This window comes from Coregonus clupeaformis, chromosome 12 (genome assembly GCF_020615455.1).
Source record: "Coregonus clupeaformis isolate EN_2021a chromosome 12, ASM2061545v1, whole genome shotgun sequence".
Classification (NCBI taxonomy): Eukaryota; Metazoa; Chordata; class Actinopteri; order Salmoniformes; family Salmonidae; genus Coregonus; species Coregonus clupeaformis.
This window is the reverse complement of record NC_059203.1, coordinates 891627-908362: the sequence shown is the minus strand read 5'-3', so window position 1 is coordinate 908362 and position 16736 is coordinate 891627. Positions and strand designations below refer to the sequence as shown.

Sequence of the window (16736 nt, the reverse complement as noted above, 5' to 3'; positions counted from 1 at the left end):
CTACTATAACAGCCTCCACTCTTCTGGGAAGGCTTTCCACTAGATGTTGGAACATTGCTGCGTGGACTTGCTTCCACTCAACCACAAGAGCATTAGTGAGGTCGGGCACTGATGTTGGGCAATTAGGCAGCAGATACTCTTCCTGGGGTCCAGAAACATAAGACATACAGTTTAAAATACTACTACCGAGCCGACTAGGTGAAAGATCTGTCGATGTGCCCTTGAGCAAGGCACTTAACCCTAATTGCTCCTGTAAGTCGCTCTGGATAAGAAAATCACTGAGCTCTTCAGTAAGGCCATTCTACTGCCAATGTTTGTCTATAGAGATTGCATGGCTGTGTGCTCGATTTTATACACCTGTCAGCAACGGGTGTGGCTGAAATAGCCGAATCCACTCATTTGAAGGGGCGTCCACATACTTTTGTATATACAGTGTATGTCATTGGCAAAAAATGTAGTGCCAAGGTTTTTGTTTGCTATTGGATGACTTACAGTACAGTACTGACAGTACAACATAGTTGTTGTTCCTGGCTATGGGATAGTAGTGCATGTTCCTGTGATTGAGTGCATTTCTTCCTTTGCGATCAATAGAAGCAAGATAACGTCTCAGTACAATGTGTGTGTGTGTGTGTGTGTGTGTGTGTGTGTGTGTGTGTGTGTGTGTGCGTGCGTGCGTGCGTGTGTGTGTGTGTGTGTGTGTGTGTGTGTGTGTGTGTGTGTGTGTGTGTGTGTGTGTGTGTGTGCGTGCGTGCGTGCGTGTGTGTGAAAAATAAAAAAGAGCCTTTGGCTGGAATCCAAATGACATCTTAGGTTATTGCAGTCTAAACTTTTTTTTTCTAATTTGAGTGTTTGTTTGAATACTGTATAGCTTCTGTGTGTGTGTGTGTGTGTGTCTGTGTGTACGTACATGCGTGTGTGTGTGTGTGTTGTGTCAGCTATATACACACAGAACAGAGGATATAGCTGAGATCAGCAACTCATACCGGCCTGTCAGATATATTGTCAACTGAGCAAAATAATCACAATTGGACTATGTTAGTCAAAGCACCATCACAACGATCTGGGAAAACTAAATCAACTCAGCATATTAACTACCCTGAAAAGGGAGAGAACTCAACTTTATGTGTTTAAAACTGCACATATGCCAAGCCCATAACCTTAGCAATGACATTCCTAAATTCTGAAACAGGTGCTTTGAAGCGATTACGTTAAGTGAATTTGACAGTTATCCAGTGCCAAATGTCAATAATTGTCTCCCAACAAAACACAAATCTTTCTCTCGATGATTCATCTGTACAAAGTTTACATGTGAAGCAAAATACAGGTAAAAGAGTCAAACTGTTAAATTCTTTTGCAAAAAAATTAAACGCTCAAATCTTAATTTTCACTGTTTGCCTTTCCAAATTTGTTATGGGATTATTCTCCCTGCGTTCACTACAAAAAATTAACCATTCAAATGATCTATTGTTTGCATGTTCCTCCCTCACAAAAGAGCCTCCCGTGTTTTCACCCAAACTAATCACCTCCCAACCTTCTGTTTTCCTAGTGAATCATTGTGGTGAAGCCAGTTCAACGTTCCATAGATCCCCTGTCACTGTGCATAATTTTCTAACTACAGATGTAGGATCTTTATTTGAACCAGTTTGCAGTTAAACCTTAAATACATTACAAGTTAAAAAAAAGTTGTCCTGCAACAGGGTGATCAAATTAAGATCCTAAATCTGTATGCAGTTTGAGTAAGACAGCAGAAAGACAGCGTCGTACAAAGATGAGGATTTGAGTGCAGACGACAAAGACAACTTCCATTGCTTTCTATACCAAAGAGAGAGAGAGAGAGGGCTAAACCCTTCACTCATGTTATTAAATCAAATCACATTTTATTGGTCACATACACGTGTTTAGCAGATGTTATTGCGGGTGTAGCGAAATCCTTGTGCTTCTAGCTCCGACAGTGCAGTATTATCTAACAAGTAATATCTAACAATTTCACAACATATACCCAATACACAGAAATCTAAGTAAGGAATGAATAAAGAATATATACAGTGGGGGAAAAAAGTATTTAGTCAGCCACCAATTGTGCAAGTTCTCCCACTTAAAAAGATGAGAGAGGCCTGTAATTTTCATCATAGGTACACGTCAACTATGACAGACAAATGGATACTTTTTTTTCCAGAAAATCACATTGTAGGATTTTTAATGAATTTATTTGCAAATTATGGTGGAAAATAAGTATTTGGTCACCTACAAACAAGCAAACTGGCTCTCACAGACCTGTAAATTCTTATTGAAGAGGCTCCTCTGTCCTCCACTCGTTACCTGTATTAATGGCACCTGTTTGAACTTGTTATCAGTATAAAAGACACCTGTCCACAACCTCAAACAGTCACACTCCAAACTCCACTATGGCCAAGACCAAAGAGCTGTCAAAGGACACCAGAAACAAAATTGTAGACCTGCACCAGGCTGGGAAGACTAAATCTGCAATAGGTAAGCAGCTTGGTTTGAAGAAATCAACTGTGGGAGCAATTATTAGGAAATGGAAGACATACAAGACCACTGATAATCTCCCTCGATCTGGGGCTCCACGCAAGATCTCACCCCGTGGGGTCAAAATGATCACAAGAACGGTGAGCAAAAATCACAGAACCACACGGGGGACCTAGTGAATGACCTGCAGAGAGCTGGGACCAAAGTAACAAAGCCTACCATCAGTAACACACTACGCCGCCACGGACTCAAATCCTGCAGTGCCAGACGTGTCCCCCTGCTTAAGCCAGTACATGTCCAGGCCCGTCTGAAGTTTGCTAGAGTGCATTTGGATGATCCAGAAGAGGATTGGGAGAATGTCATATGGTCAGATGAAACCAAAATAGAACTCTTTGGTAAAAACTCAACTCGTCGTGTTTGGAGGACAAAGAATGCTGAGTTGCATCCAAAGAACACCATACCTACTGTGAAGCATGGGGGTGGAAACATCATGCTTTGGGGCTGTTTTTCTGCAAAGGGACCAGGACAACTGATCCGTGTAAAGGAAAGAATGAATGGGGCCATGTATCGTGAGATTTTGAGTGAAAACCTTCTTCCATCAGCAAGGGCATTGAAGACGAAACGTGGCTGGGTCTTTGAGCATGAGAATGATGCCAAACACACCGCCCGGGCAACGAAGGAGTGGCTTCGTAAGAAGCATTTCAAGGTCCTGGAGTGGCCTAGCCAGTCTCCAGATCTCAACCCCATAGAAAATCTTTGGAGGGAGTTGAAAGTCCATGTTGCCCAGCGACAGCCCCAAAACCACTGCTCTAGAGGAGATCTGCATGGAGGAATGGGCCAAAATACCAGCAACAGTGTGTGAAAACCTTGTGAAGACTTACAGAAAACGTTTGACCTGTGTCATTGCCAACAAAGGGTATATAACAAAGTATTGAGAAACTTCTGTTATTGACCAAATACTTATTTTCCACCATAATTTGCAAATAAATTCATTAAAAATCCTACAATGTGATTTTCTGGATTTTTTTTTCTCATTTTGTCTGTCATAGTTGACGTGTACCTATGATGAAAATTACAGGCCTCTCTCATCTTTTTAAGTGGGAGAACTTGCACAATTGGTGGCTGACTAAATACTTTTTTCCCCCACTGTATATGGACGAGCGATGTCAGAGCGGCATGGACTAAGATACAGTAGAATATTATATAATACAGTATATACATATGAGATGAGTAATGCAATATATGTAAACATTATTAAAGTGACTAGTGTTCCATTTCTTAAAGTGGCCAGTGATTTCTATAGGCGGCAGCAGCCTCTAATGTGCTAGTGAAGGCTGTTTAACATTCTGATGGCCTTGAGATAGAAGCTGTTTTTCATTCTCTCGGTCCCAGCTTTGATGCACCTGTACTGACCTCGCCTTCTGGATGATAGCGGGGTGAACAGGCAGTGGCTCGGGTGGTTTATGTCCTTGATGATCTTTTTGGCCTTCCTGTGACATCGGGTGCTGTAGGTTTCCTGGAGGGCGGGTAGTTTGCCACCGGTAATGCGTTGGGCAGACCGCACCACCCTCTGGAGAGCCTTGCGGTTGCGGGCGGTGCAGTTGCCGTACCAGGCGTACCAGGCTATTATCTATAGCTTTCACGTTAGACACTGCACTTTCTGTGACTTAGATGGAGCTATGTAGTATGTGAGTGGTATATCATTGTGTACTATATTATTGGCCTTGATGACTGGTATAGAAAGAGTCTGGCCTCGACTTGCACAATGATAGAAAGTTAGATGTGGTTGAGTACACTAAATCAAATCAAATCAAATGTTACATGCGCCGAATACAACAGGTGTAGACCGTGAAATGCTTAACGTTACTTACAAGCCCTTCATCAACAATGTTCAAGAAATAGAGTAGAAAATAAGACACAGATTCAGACCGATGCTACAGTTGAAGTCGGAAGTTTACATACACTTAGTTTAAATGTATTTGGCGAAGGTGTATGTAAACTTCCGACTTCAACTGTATATACATCCAACTTGTAATATCTAGTTTGATTTGGTTTCTTTAGTTAGCTGTTGCTTTTGTGTTCGATAGTAGCCTACTCTCTTGGACTCTCGACAATCTTTTTTATTTGTATTTACGAGATACAGTATGGTTGTCTGTTCTGAATGAACTGCGTTAAAAGGAAAGTGAAAGGGTTGAAACTCTCCTCCTCTCCCTGTACCTCAGACTTCCTCTTATGAATCAGCCAGGGCCAAAGTGCTCCCAAGGACCATTCTGTCTGAGTGAAGATAACTAAAGAATATCTTCCATGGTCCGTGGAGCAAGCTTGCCAGCTTGCCGGCCAGACAGTAGCACACAGAAAAGCCCTCAAACACCGTGAACCCTCGTACCCTTAGGAGTAGTAACGTCATGTATTAATATAGCATTCCAAATATGATTCCAAATATGATTCCTTCTATGGCATCTGCATTGACTGAGATACGCCAAAGATCAATTACTGATGGCACCCTAATCAATACAGTATATTATCTCCAGATATAGTCACCCTAATTAATACAGTATATTATCTCTGGATATAGTCACCCTAATCAATACAACACATTATATCTGGATATAGTCATAATTCAGTCACAACATTTTCCAACTTCAATGGGATTTTGGAGACACCATACCAATTGCATTTGAGTCACCTAATCTCTACATATTCAACTATGAGGCCAAACCCACTTTATATCACATTAGACTGTAGCTACAGCTGGCAGCACCATGTTCAGTAGGGCACACCCTTGCAAACTGAAAAGACGATTTTCCTATTGGTCAAGTCCAGGTATAGTAAACATTTCTTCCCTACTGAACACTACCCAAGCGTCAGAGTCAGCCACACAACCCACAACCCTCATTATCTTATATAGAGCGCTGATCTCTTACCCTGTATTTACTGGACAGCAGATGTCTCCTGTAGTACAACACTGTAAATTCACCACACTGTTGACTGAAAGATCAACAAAAAGTGAAACGATAGAAGACATGTTAACAAAGTGAGGGTAGAGGAACGGAGGAGGAGGAGGTGCTAAAATGGTTGAGGAGGGACTTTCACCACTCAATGTTTTAATAGAATGCCAACAGGTGATGGACACGCACACATACAAGCACACACACACAAACACACACAGGCACACACACACACACACACACACACACACACACACGCACACACATGCACACACATATACACACATACCTCCTAAATCACCTGCGGCTTTCATTGTGGGTTGGGTGTGGAACGTTCAGTGTCACAAGTAATAAATAGAAAATAAAACACATTTTCAGATCATGACCCTGAGATTGATAAACAGTATGTCGACATAAAAGGTTGTAAAAACTGATTATGTTTTATTAGCGACTTTCACTGTTAATGTATCTGATGTTAGAGCAGCCATTCCCATACACTCTCTTTTTTCCTACTGGGTAAATAAATATTGAGACAGAGAGTCAAGTGAGACCACCCATCCTTGGAAAACTACATGTTTCGCTGCTTGAGGCACATTCTTCCCTCAAAAGACAAACCAGTAACTAAACCAGACAATCTGTGTCTAAATCACAGTGTTCTGTAGTGCCTGGCAGGCATTCTCTTGGTAGTGATCCACATCACCTTTAAATAGCAGCATTACAGGCCTAGTCAGCCTGCTGAAGAATCTGGCAGCTACATACTCAGGGTTAGAATCTGGTAGCTACATGGTTAGGGTTATGGTTAGAATCTGGCAGCTATATGGTTAGGGTTAGGGTTAGAATCTGGCAGCTACATGGTTAGGGTTAAGGTTAGAATCTGGCAGCTACATGGTTAGGGTTAAGGTTAGAATCTGGCAGCTATATGGTTAGGGTTAGGGTTAGAATCTGGCAGCTACATGCTCAGGGTTAGGGTTAGAATCTGGTAGCTACATGGTTAGGGTTAAGGTTAGAATCTGGCAGCTACATGCTCAGGGTTAGGGTTAGAATCTGGCAGCTACATGCTCAGGGTTAGGGTTAGAATCTGGCAGCTACATGCTGAGGGTTAGGGTTAGAATCTGGCAGCTACATGCTCAGGGTTAGGGTTAGAATTTGGCAGCTACATGCTCAGGGTTAGGGTTAGAATCTGGCAGCTACATGCTCAGGGTTAGGGATAGAATCTGGTAGCTACATGGTTAGGGTTAGGGTTAGAATCTGGCAGCTACATGCTCAGGGTTAGAATCTGGTAGCTACATGGTTAGGGTTAAGGTTAGAATCTGGCAGCTACATGCTCAGGGTTAGGGTTAGAATCTGGCAGCTACATGCTCAGGGTTAGGGTTAGAATCTGGCAGCTACATGCTGAGGGTTAGGGTTAGAATCTGGCAGCTACATGCTCAGGGTTAGGGTTAGAATTTGGCAGCTACATGCTCAGGGTTAGGGTTAGAATCTGGCAGCTACATGCTCAGGGTTAGGGATATAATCTGGTAGCTACATGGTTAGGGTTAGGGTAAGAATCTGGCAGCTACATGCTAAGGGTTAGGGTTAGAATCTGGCAGCTACATGCTCAGGGTTAGGGTTAGAATCTGGCAGCTACATGCTGAGGGTTAGGGTTAGAATCTGGCAGCTACATGCTCAGGGTTAGGGTTAGAATTTGGAAGCTACATGCTCAGGGTTAAGGTTATAAACTGGTAGCTACATGGTTAGGGTTAGGGTTAGAATATGGAAGCTACATGCTCAGGGTTAGGGTTAGAATCTGGAAGCTACATGCTAAGGGTTAGGGTTAGAATCTGGCAGATACAAGCTCGGGGTTAGGGTTAGAATCTGGCAGCTACATGCTGAGGGTTAGGGTTAGAATCTGGCAGCTACATGCTGAGGGTTAGGGTTAGAATCTGGCAGCTACATGCTGAGGGTTAGGGTTAGAATCTGGCAGCTACATGCTGAGGGTTAGGGTTAGAATCTGGCAGCTACATGCTCAGGGTTAGGGTAAAGAATCTGGCAGTTACATGCTGAGGGTTAGGGTTAGAATCTGGCAGCTACATTGGGGAGAACAAGTATTTGATACACTGCCGATTTTGCAGGTTTTCCTACTTACAAAGCATGTAGAGGTCTGTAGTTTTTATCATAGGTACACTTGTATGATTTTTAAGTAATTAATTTGCATTTTATTGCATGACATAAGTATTTGATACATCAGAAAAGCAGAACTTAATATTTGGTACAGAAACCTTTGTTTGCAATTACAGAGATCATACGTTTCCTGTAGGTCTTGACCAGGTTTGCACACACTGCAGCAGGGATTTTGGCCCACTCCTCCATACAGATCTTCTCCAGATCCTTCAGGTTTCGGGGCTGTCGCTGGGCAATACGGACTTTTAGCTCCCTCCAAAGATTTTCTATTGGGTTCAGGTCTGGAGACTGGCTAGGCCACTCCAGGACCTTGAGATGCTTCTTACGGAGCCACTCCTTAGTTGCCCTAGCTGTGTGTTTTGGGTCGTTGTCATGCTGGAAGACCCAGCCACAACCCATCTTCAATGCTCTTACTGAGGGAAGGAGGTTGTTGGCCAAGATCTCGCGATACATGGCCCCATCCATCCTCCCCTCAATACGGTGCAGTCGTCCTGTCCCCTTTGCAGAAAAGCATCCCCAAAGAATGATGTTTCCACCTCCATGCTTCACGGTTGGGATGGTGTTCTTGGGGTTGTACTCATCCATCTTCTTCCTCCAAACACGGCGAGTAGAGTTTAAACCAAAAAGCTTTATTTTTGTCTCATCAGACCACATGACCTTCTCCCATTCCTCCTCTGGATCATCCAGATGGTCATTGGCAAACTTCAGACGGGCCTGGACATGCGCTGGCTTGAGCAGGGGGACCTTGCGTGCGCTGCAAGATTTTAATCCATGACGGCGTAGTGTGTTACAAATGGTTTTCTTTGAGACTGTGGTCCCAGCTCTCTTCAGGTCATTGACCAGGTCCTGCCGTGTAGTTCTGGGCTGATCCCTCACCTTCCTCATGACCATTGATGCTCCACGAGGTGAGATATTGCATGGAGCCCCAGACCGAGGGTGATTGACCGTCATCTTGAACTTCTTCCATTTTCTAATAATTGCGCCAACAGTTGTTGCCTTCTCACCAAGCTGCTTGCCTATTGTCCTGTAGCCCATCCCAGCCTTGTGCAGGTCTCCAGTTTTATCCCTGATGTCCTTACACAGCTCTCTGGTCTTGGCCATTGTGGAGAGGTTGGAGTCTGTTTGATTGAGTGTGTGGACAGGTGTCTTTTATACAGGTAACGAGTTCCAACAGGTGCAGTTAATACAGGTCATGAGTGGAGAACAGGAGGGCTTCTTAAAGAAAAACTAACAGGTCTGTGAGAGCCAGAATTTTTACTGGTTGGTAGGTGATCAAATACTTATGTCATGCAATAAAATGCAAATTAATTACTTAAAAATCATATAATGTGATTTTCTGGATTTTTGTTTTAGATTCCGTCTCTCACAGTTGAAGTGTACATATGATAAAAATGACAGACCTCTACATGCTTTGTAAGTTTTGATTTTTCCAAATTAACGGTTAGCAAAATCAGGTAAATTGATAAACACACTTTCTTGAACCTCAAAGTCAACTTGTATAGACATCACATTGTTGTTTTTAGCTGTATAGATTATGCATTTTGGATGTTTTCAGTGTATTTTGAACACTTTCAGACAATGCGATAAAGAAAATTGTGCACAAAAATTACAAAAAGTTAATGACACAAGTTTTGACAGAATTGCATTAAAGAATTTGCAATTCCATATGTGGAAACATTGCTACTGCAACATGTTAATACCACCTTTTCACATGTGAGGAGAATAACACTATTTCAGCACCACATGTGAACTTGCAATTCCACATGTGAAAGTGACATTTTTACATGTGGAGGGTTTTTACATGTGAAACTGCAATTATGATTTTCACATGTGATTAATTTTCATGTATGAACATGCAATTCTACATGTGAAAGCGAGATTTTCACATTAGACCGTTTTTCGCATGTGAAACCACAAATGTCACACGTGCATCTGCCAATCACATGTGAGGTGAAAACATGTTTTTGTTCTTAGGTGAAAAGGTGGAAAATATGGTTTCACGTGAAATGTAAGCTCAACATGTGAAAACAGCTATTTCACATGTGAAAATGTTTCAACTGAATACTGCACAAACACGGACCGGTGAGAGAGACTGTGTATGCCCAAATGTTACCCTACTCCCTTTGTAGTGCACTACTTTGAACCAGGGGCGTGGTCAAAAGTAGTGCACTATATAAGGAATAGTGTGCCATTTGGGACGCACACTGTATGAAACCGCTGAAAAAATGATTCAGGCTTTCATGAGATCAACATTTCAGACCACCGCTGAAAAATGAGTGATATTATGCAATATGCTGTTTATGCAATGGGACTGAAATGAGAGTGAGTGCATGGGCTCTGTACTGCGGAAGGTAGCCTAGCGGTTAAGAGCGTTGGGCCAGTAACCGAGCTGACTAGATGCAACATTTGTTGATGTGTCATTAAGCAAGGCACTTAACCCTAGTTGCTCTGGATAAGAGCGTCTGCTAAATGACTAAAATGTACTGGACCAGTATGGTATCATATCAAAGGTGTCTTTATGATAGCCGTATTCCTATAAGAATGGATTGCCGTTCGTGATGGAAGTGGAGTGTGAAGCATTAAATGTATTACTCCTGAGTTACTTTCTTCTTTTTATGTACATGTAGGCACAGGTGTGTGTGTCTGTGAGCGTGTGTGTGTCTGAGAGTGTGTGTGTCTGTGAGAGTGTGTGTGTCTGAGAGTGTGTGTGTCTGAGAGTGTGTGTGTCTGAGTGTGTGTGTGTGTGTCTGAGAGTGTGTGTGTCTGTGAGAGTGTTTGTGCCTGTGAGTGTGTCTACCTGTGAGAGTGTGTGTGTCTGAGAGTGTGTGTGTCTGAGAGTGTGTGTATCTGAGAGTGTGTGTGTCTGAGTGTGTGTGTGTGTGTCTGAGAGTGTGTGTGTCTGTGAGAGTGTTTGTGCCTGTGAGAGTGTGTGTGTCTGAGAGTGTGTGTGTCTGAGTGTGTGTGTGTGTCTGAGAGTGTGTGTGTCTGTGAGAGTGTTTGTGCCTGTGAGAGTGTGTGTGTCTGAGAGTGTGTGTGTCTGAGTGTGTGTGTGTGTCTGAGAGTGTGTGTGTCTGAGTGTGTGTGTGTGTGTCTGAGAGTGTGTGTGTCTGTGAGAGTGTTTGTGCCTGTGAGTGTGTCTACCTGTGAGAGTGTGTGTGTCTGAGAGTGTGTGTGTCTGAGAGCGTGTGTATCTGAGAGTGTGTGTGTCTGAGTGTGTGTGTGTGTGTGTGTCTGAGAGTGTGTGTGTCTGTGAGAGTGTTTGTGCCTGTGAGAGTGTGTGTGTCTGAGAGTGTGTGTGTCTGAGTGTGTGTGTGTGTCTGAGAGTGTGTGTGTCTGAGAGTGTGTGTGTCTGTGAGAGTGTGTGTGTCTGAGAGTGTGTGTGTGTCTGAGAGTGTGTGTATCTGAGAGTGTGTGTGTGTGTCTGAGTGTGTGTGTGTGTCAGAGAGTGTGTGTGTCTGAGAGTGTGTGTGTCTGTGATAGTGTGTGTGTCTGAGAGTGTGTGTGTGTCTGAGAGTGTGTGTGTGTCTGTGTGTACAGTATATGTGTATGTACTGTGTAAGTATGTATACATGCATCTAAGCGTGTGTGTCGTGTGTGTAGGTGCACGTAAACGTTCACGTGTGTGACAGAGTTTCTCCATAAGCCAGTCTGGCTAATCTGGGAAGAATGTTATGTTGAGACACACACGTGTTACGTTAAGTCCAGATCTGTGGACGTTCACGTCTGTGTGAATAATATAACATGCGACAGCTTACGTTACAGGTAACAATACCCTGCAGCTGTGCCCGGGGCTTTGCTGCACGACATTGCCTATAAAAGGAAAACCCAAATGGCCGCGATAGCCAATGAATGAGCTTGTAGCGCTGCTGGGATTTTAAAAGAAAATCTGACATGAAAAGCTTTTTTTTTGCTCAAGGGTCAGATCATGTGATATCATATATAATATATAGGTACAGTGTATATTATGAACTGTAGCTCGTGAGAAAAAGACCATAACTTGAACTACTCATAAGATAGGGTTCCCTATATTAGTTCACTTTCTGGGCTACCGTGGGGGGAGAAAATAGCCGCATAAATATGCATTTCGTAAAGCACACAGAGGTATGTTTCAATAACTGCGTTCATGGCATTCAAATCAGTCCGTGAGAACAAGGGCCCTTTCTTCTTCATGTAAATATTTAACAACAAACGTCTTCCATTTTCCTACTATACCCTTAAGGATGTAGACAAGGATGTTACACCAAGCAAACATGAGCAACTGATTTGACTAAACCTATAAACCCACCCACGTTAACTTTATTTCAGATTTGGAATGAGAAATATCTATTTGTGTATGAACATACACTGAGTGTACAAAACATTAGGAACACCTGATCTTTCCATGACATAGGTGAATCCAGGTGAAAGTTATGATCCCTTATTGATGTCAAATCACTGTAGATGAAGGGGAGGAGACAGGTTAAAGAAGGATTTTTAAGCCTTGAGACAATTGAGACATGGATTGTGTTTGTGTGCCATTCAGAGGGTGAATGGGCAAGACAAAATATTTAAGTCCCTTTGAACAGGGTATGGTAGTAGGTGCCAGGTGCACCGGTTTGAGTGTGTCAAGAACTGCAATGATGCTGGGTTTTTCACGCTCAACAGTTTCCCATGTTTCAAGAATGGTCCACCACCCAAAGGACATCCAGCCAACTTTTCACAACTGTGGGAAGCATTGGAGTCAACATGGGCCAGCATCCCTGTGGAACTCTTTCGACACCTTGTAGAGTCCATGCTCCGACGAATTGAGGCTGTTCTGATGACAAAAGGGGGTGCAACTCAATATTAGGAAGGTGTTCCTAATGTTTTGTACAGTCAGTGTATATGCACCCATCCCTCCCATGTCTCTTGACGCAGTAAACGACTATATTCCTGTGTGTGAATAAGGGCACAGAGGTCGGTGGTGAACCCGTTCCATGCCACCAGATTCCAAATTCAGGGCAGAGAGAGAGGGAGAGATAAAAAGAGAGATGGAAATAATCAAAAAGGAGGGGGGGAAATGAAGATTGAAAGAATCTAAGAAATTGAGAGAATGACAGAGAACAATAATATGAAAAAGAGAGAACACGGAAATCTAAAATAAAGACATTGGGGACAAGACCACAAGGCTTCTCCTCTCCGCTTGGAGTAAGGGAGTGAATAAGTGTGAAGAGTTTGGCTGTGCAGTGCCAGCACTCTAATGAGACCTGTCAGGGCCTGTTAGCAGGGCCAGGCCTCCCTGTGTCCTGGGCAGCCTGTGGACAGCTGTTATTAGCCCCGTAATGGCATACCGCGGGCCAGATTAGACCTGGCACAGCCTGGAAAACCCTCCTACCATCTTTTCATTTATCTCCTTCACTTGAGAATACAGATGTAGGATCTTAATTTGAGCCAGTTTGCTACAGCAGGAAAATAATACTGCAGCAACAGGAAATATGAATTATTGTGTGGATTATAATGAATTGACATTTTTTGTAGGGGTTGATACATTTTTCATTAGGGCAAATCAAGTTTGACATTTTAAAGTGGAAATTACAAACTTTTTACACCTCGAACAAATTACAAGTTTGCATTTCCTGCTGTGCAGGAAAAACCTCAGCAACAAAAGAGTGATCAAATTGAGATCATACATCTGTATGGCGACAGTAATGGCGACGCAGCAACGAAGCTTCCCCAATGACAGAGCTGGTCTATGGTCCACGATAGATCAAAAATCACATCGTAGTCATGCCTCCCTTAGAGTTCTTCAGAATTTTGTATTGCAAAACGGTTTGATTGGATGTTACATTTCAAGAACCCTCCCCCCCACACGCCCGTAGAAGGGGTGCTGTGTGTTATGTGCGTCACTGTGTTCCGTCCATGTAGTGGTTCTAGTTTTCAAGTGTGGCCGACAGTCTACGATTTATATTTATTAAAATTGAAAGTGGATTACGCTGGTAAAGTCAAATGTCACAACACATTCTAAACTGCTCTAGTGACAAACACACTTTTTTCCTTGTCTCCGTTCGTCCACATGGCTTTTGATTTGATTTGATTATTAGGATCCCCATTAGCCGACGACAATGGCGACAGCTAGTCTTACTGGGATCCGACACATAACGAAAAAGACATTACAAACCAAAAAAAGACTTTACAATTTACATACATTTAAAAACATGAGCATGTAGTGTGTGTGTGCATCTATCAGTGCATACACCGGCTGTGCTTTGCTAGCACTGAAAATATTGTGAAGATTGTCCATTATTTTGTTTTTGTAAGGACCCAAAAAACTGAGGCAATGGGAGAACCTATTCAAGTAAGTAAATAGATTTTTAAAATGTTAAACAACTATGTATTATGAGCTAGCTAGCTGGCTACAGTAGGCCACTTTGTAGGCTAACTCAACTGAGCTGCTAGCTAGCTAGCTAACTTTGCACACTGTTTAGCTAAGTTAATTAAATGTCATCAGCTAGCTAGCTAAATTCCTATTAGCTAGCTATGTTGATGTAATCATTGTAAATTAAAAAAGTCTCCAAATGCGTAGATAACAGCAATGGAAGAGGGTGAAATTGCAGCTCCAGCTGTCAGTAAAGAGAGAGTGTAGGCTACTGGATAGCCTAAGCAGCCAATAGTGCATGGGTGCTAGATCTGCACAATCAGCTCCCTAGCATAGCAACTGGATAGGGCAGGTAATTTTCTGGGAGGACATTATGAAAAGATTCTCAAGTTCCAATCCCTAGAGGGGAAAACTTTGAGGACAGAGAGATAATAGCACAATAATAATATCTAGTGCTGTCTAATTTGAGTATTTTCTGTCCTCATATATGGAAAGCTGTGAAAGCCTGTTTGCAGATGAAGAGAGAGGTCCCAATGAATGTCCCAAGAGACTAAGGGTATATCCTATATGCCATGGGTTATAAATGTAGGCCTACCTATGTTAGCAAATGTTGTATACAAAAATACAGTTAACATCACACACAATGTATAAACCTAATAGAATTGCAGCAGGCCAACCCTGCTGTAGGTCTACTGGCTGTGCAGGGTTCTGTTTCAGCCCAGCAATAACACACCGGACTCAACTTATCAAATCTAATGAGCTGATAATCAAGTGTACTATTGCTGGGCTGGAATAGAAGTCTGCTCACCCAGTAGATTAGGGATCAGTGGACCAAGGTTGGCCACCGCTGGTATGGAGTTTTATTTGTTCACCTGAAATGATGCTTTAGTAATAGTAACCTACTTGCTACTACTCAATCATCTATTGTTGTTTAGACTAAGATGTCTAATTTTTACATACCAGTTAGCTTATTTGTACATTTGGAAGTTATGAAGTGTTGATTCTTTTAAGTGTTTAAACTTGTTTTAATTGTTAAACTATTATTCAAAATGAACTAGTGTCAATGTTGATTAATCACATATCACAATCCTGCAATAAAGAGGAGAAGGGGTTCTGTCGCTAATGTGTCTGTGCTTCTGTGTTGTATTCCCAAAATTGAACAGTTTGTTTTTGTCTTTTTGTAAGATCTCCAATCTGTTTTATTTGATTGTCACTCTCTCTCAGTATATCAGCTATGCGAATCCATTTTGCAGCTTATCATATGGCATGCATCGTCAATGCAGCCAGAGACCTACAGTATGATAGCATTACTGGCCTTATGGACATCTGTTATCTGAAGTGGACAGTAGCTAAACTCACACATTGTGTGACGTGTTGCGAGGCGTCAATGATTTATATCGGGTTCCGACCCCTCTTCAGCTGATTTCTTCCATGGAACTTCCCCAGGTTGGTTCGCGATGAGGCTAGGTCTATCGTGACTACAGACCACGTTTATGAGACTAGTGCTGAGGGAGGAGCAAAGATGCTGTCCAGGGGGATTGTGGGTAAAAGTGTGAGGTCACATCCTGTGATTGGGATGACTAGGAGGAGCAGGTTGGATTTGTAGAGCCGGTTTCCAGAATCCAGATTAAGCAGAGTCCTTGATTTAAGAGCATGATCAATGGAGAGTCTTCATTGAAAGTGCTTTTTAGTCCCGAATTAAGCTGAATCTGGATCTGGAAAACCAGCCCAAAAACTGAAACCTGTTACAAGGGACTATGTTGAATTTCCTTGCTGTTTTCTAGTGTGATAGTGTTTGATATCAGTGCTGGTTTGTATTTTCTGTTAGACCACAAAACATGATCCAATTCAATGACACTTAAAAAAAAAAAAAATTTACTCACGTAATAATACCCAGACATCAGACCTATGTCAATATCTAGCAATCAGTGAAAGTTGTCTATGATTAAGTCGGTAAAATGATACTTAATGATTGTGATAGAGAAGCGAATGTCAGGGCGACAAAACATTTTCAGATAGCTCCAGCATCATTCCTATCACGTCCATTATTTCAGTAACCGAGTGGACAAAGTACTTTGGAAAGGGGTCACATTTTTGTAACGGCCTCTGTAATATGGCCCCTATCGGGTTGGAAGCTCTGCGCCAGTTCTGATGTAATATGGCCCCTATCGGGTTGGAAGCTCTGCGCCAGTTCTGATGTAATATGGCCCCTATCGGGTTGGAAGCTCTGCGCCAGTTCTGATGTAATATGGCCCCTATCGGGTTGGAAGCTCTGCGCCAGTTCTGATGTAATATGGCCCCTATCGGGTTGGAAGCTCTGCGCCAGTTCTGATGTAATATGGCCCCTATCGGGTTGGAAGCTCTGCGCCAGTTCTGATGTAATATGGCTCCCTATCGGGTTGGAAGCTCTGCGCCAGTTCTGATGTAATATGGCCCCTATCGGGTTGGAAGCTCTGCGCCAGTTCTGATGTAATATGGCCCCTATCGGGTTGGAAGCTCTGCGCCAGTTCTGATGTAATATGGCCCCATCGGGTTGGAAGCTCTGCGCCAGTTCTGATGTAATATGGCCCCTATCGGGTTGGAAGCTCTGCGCCAGTTCTGATGTAATATGGCCCCTATCGGGTTGGAAACTCTGCGCCAGTTCTGATGTAATATGGCCCCTATCGGGTTGGAAGCTCTGCGCCAGTTCTGATAAGCCCTGTGTTTATTGTCCGACTTCCATTATTTCAACCTGGAGAACCACTCCCCCTCTACTGCGGTACTTTCCATCCTCACTCATTACCTCAATGTCAAGAGGAGAGAAG

General features: G+C 42.8%; 1 protein-coding gene across 3 annotated transcripts in view; it reads right to left on the bottom strand.

Moving 5' to 3' along the window:
• LOC121577991 (thymocyte selection-associated high mobility group box protein TOX) overlaps positions 1-16736 on the bottom strand; it is a 166598-nt gene that overhangs the window by 118336 nt on the left and 31526 nt on the right. Inside the window, exon 1 of one of the 3 annotated variants that reach the window (XM_041892025.2) lies at positions 5415-5477. The exons of the other annotated variants lie outside the window; for them this stretch is intronic. The gene's annotated coding sequence lies outside the window, so the exon portion shown is untranslated. Of the gene's footprint in view, positions 1-5414; positions 5478-16736 lie in introns of those variants that run through there. 3 annotated transcript variants of the gene reach the window in all.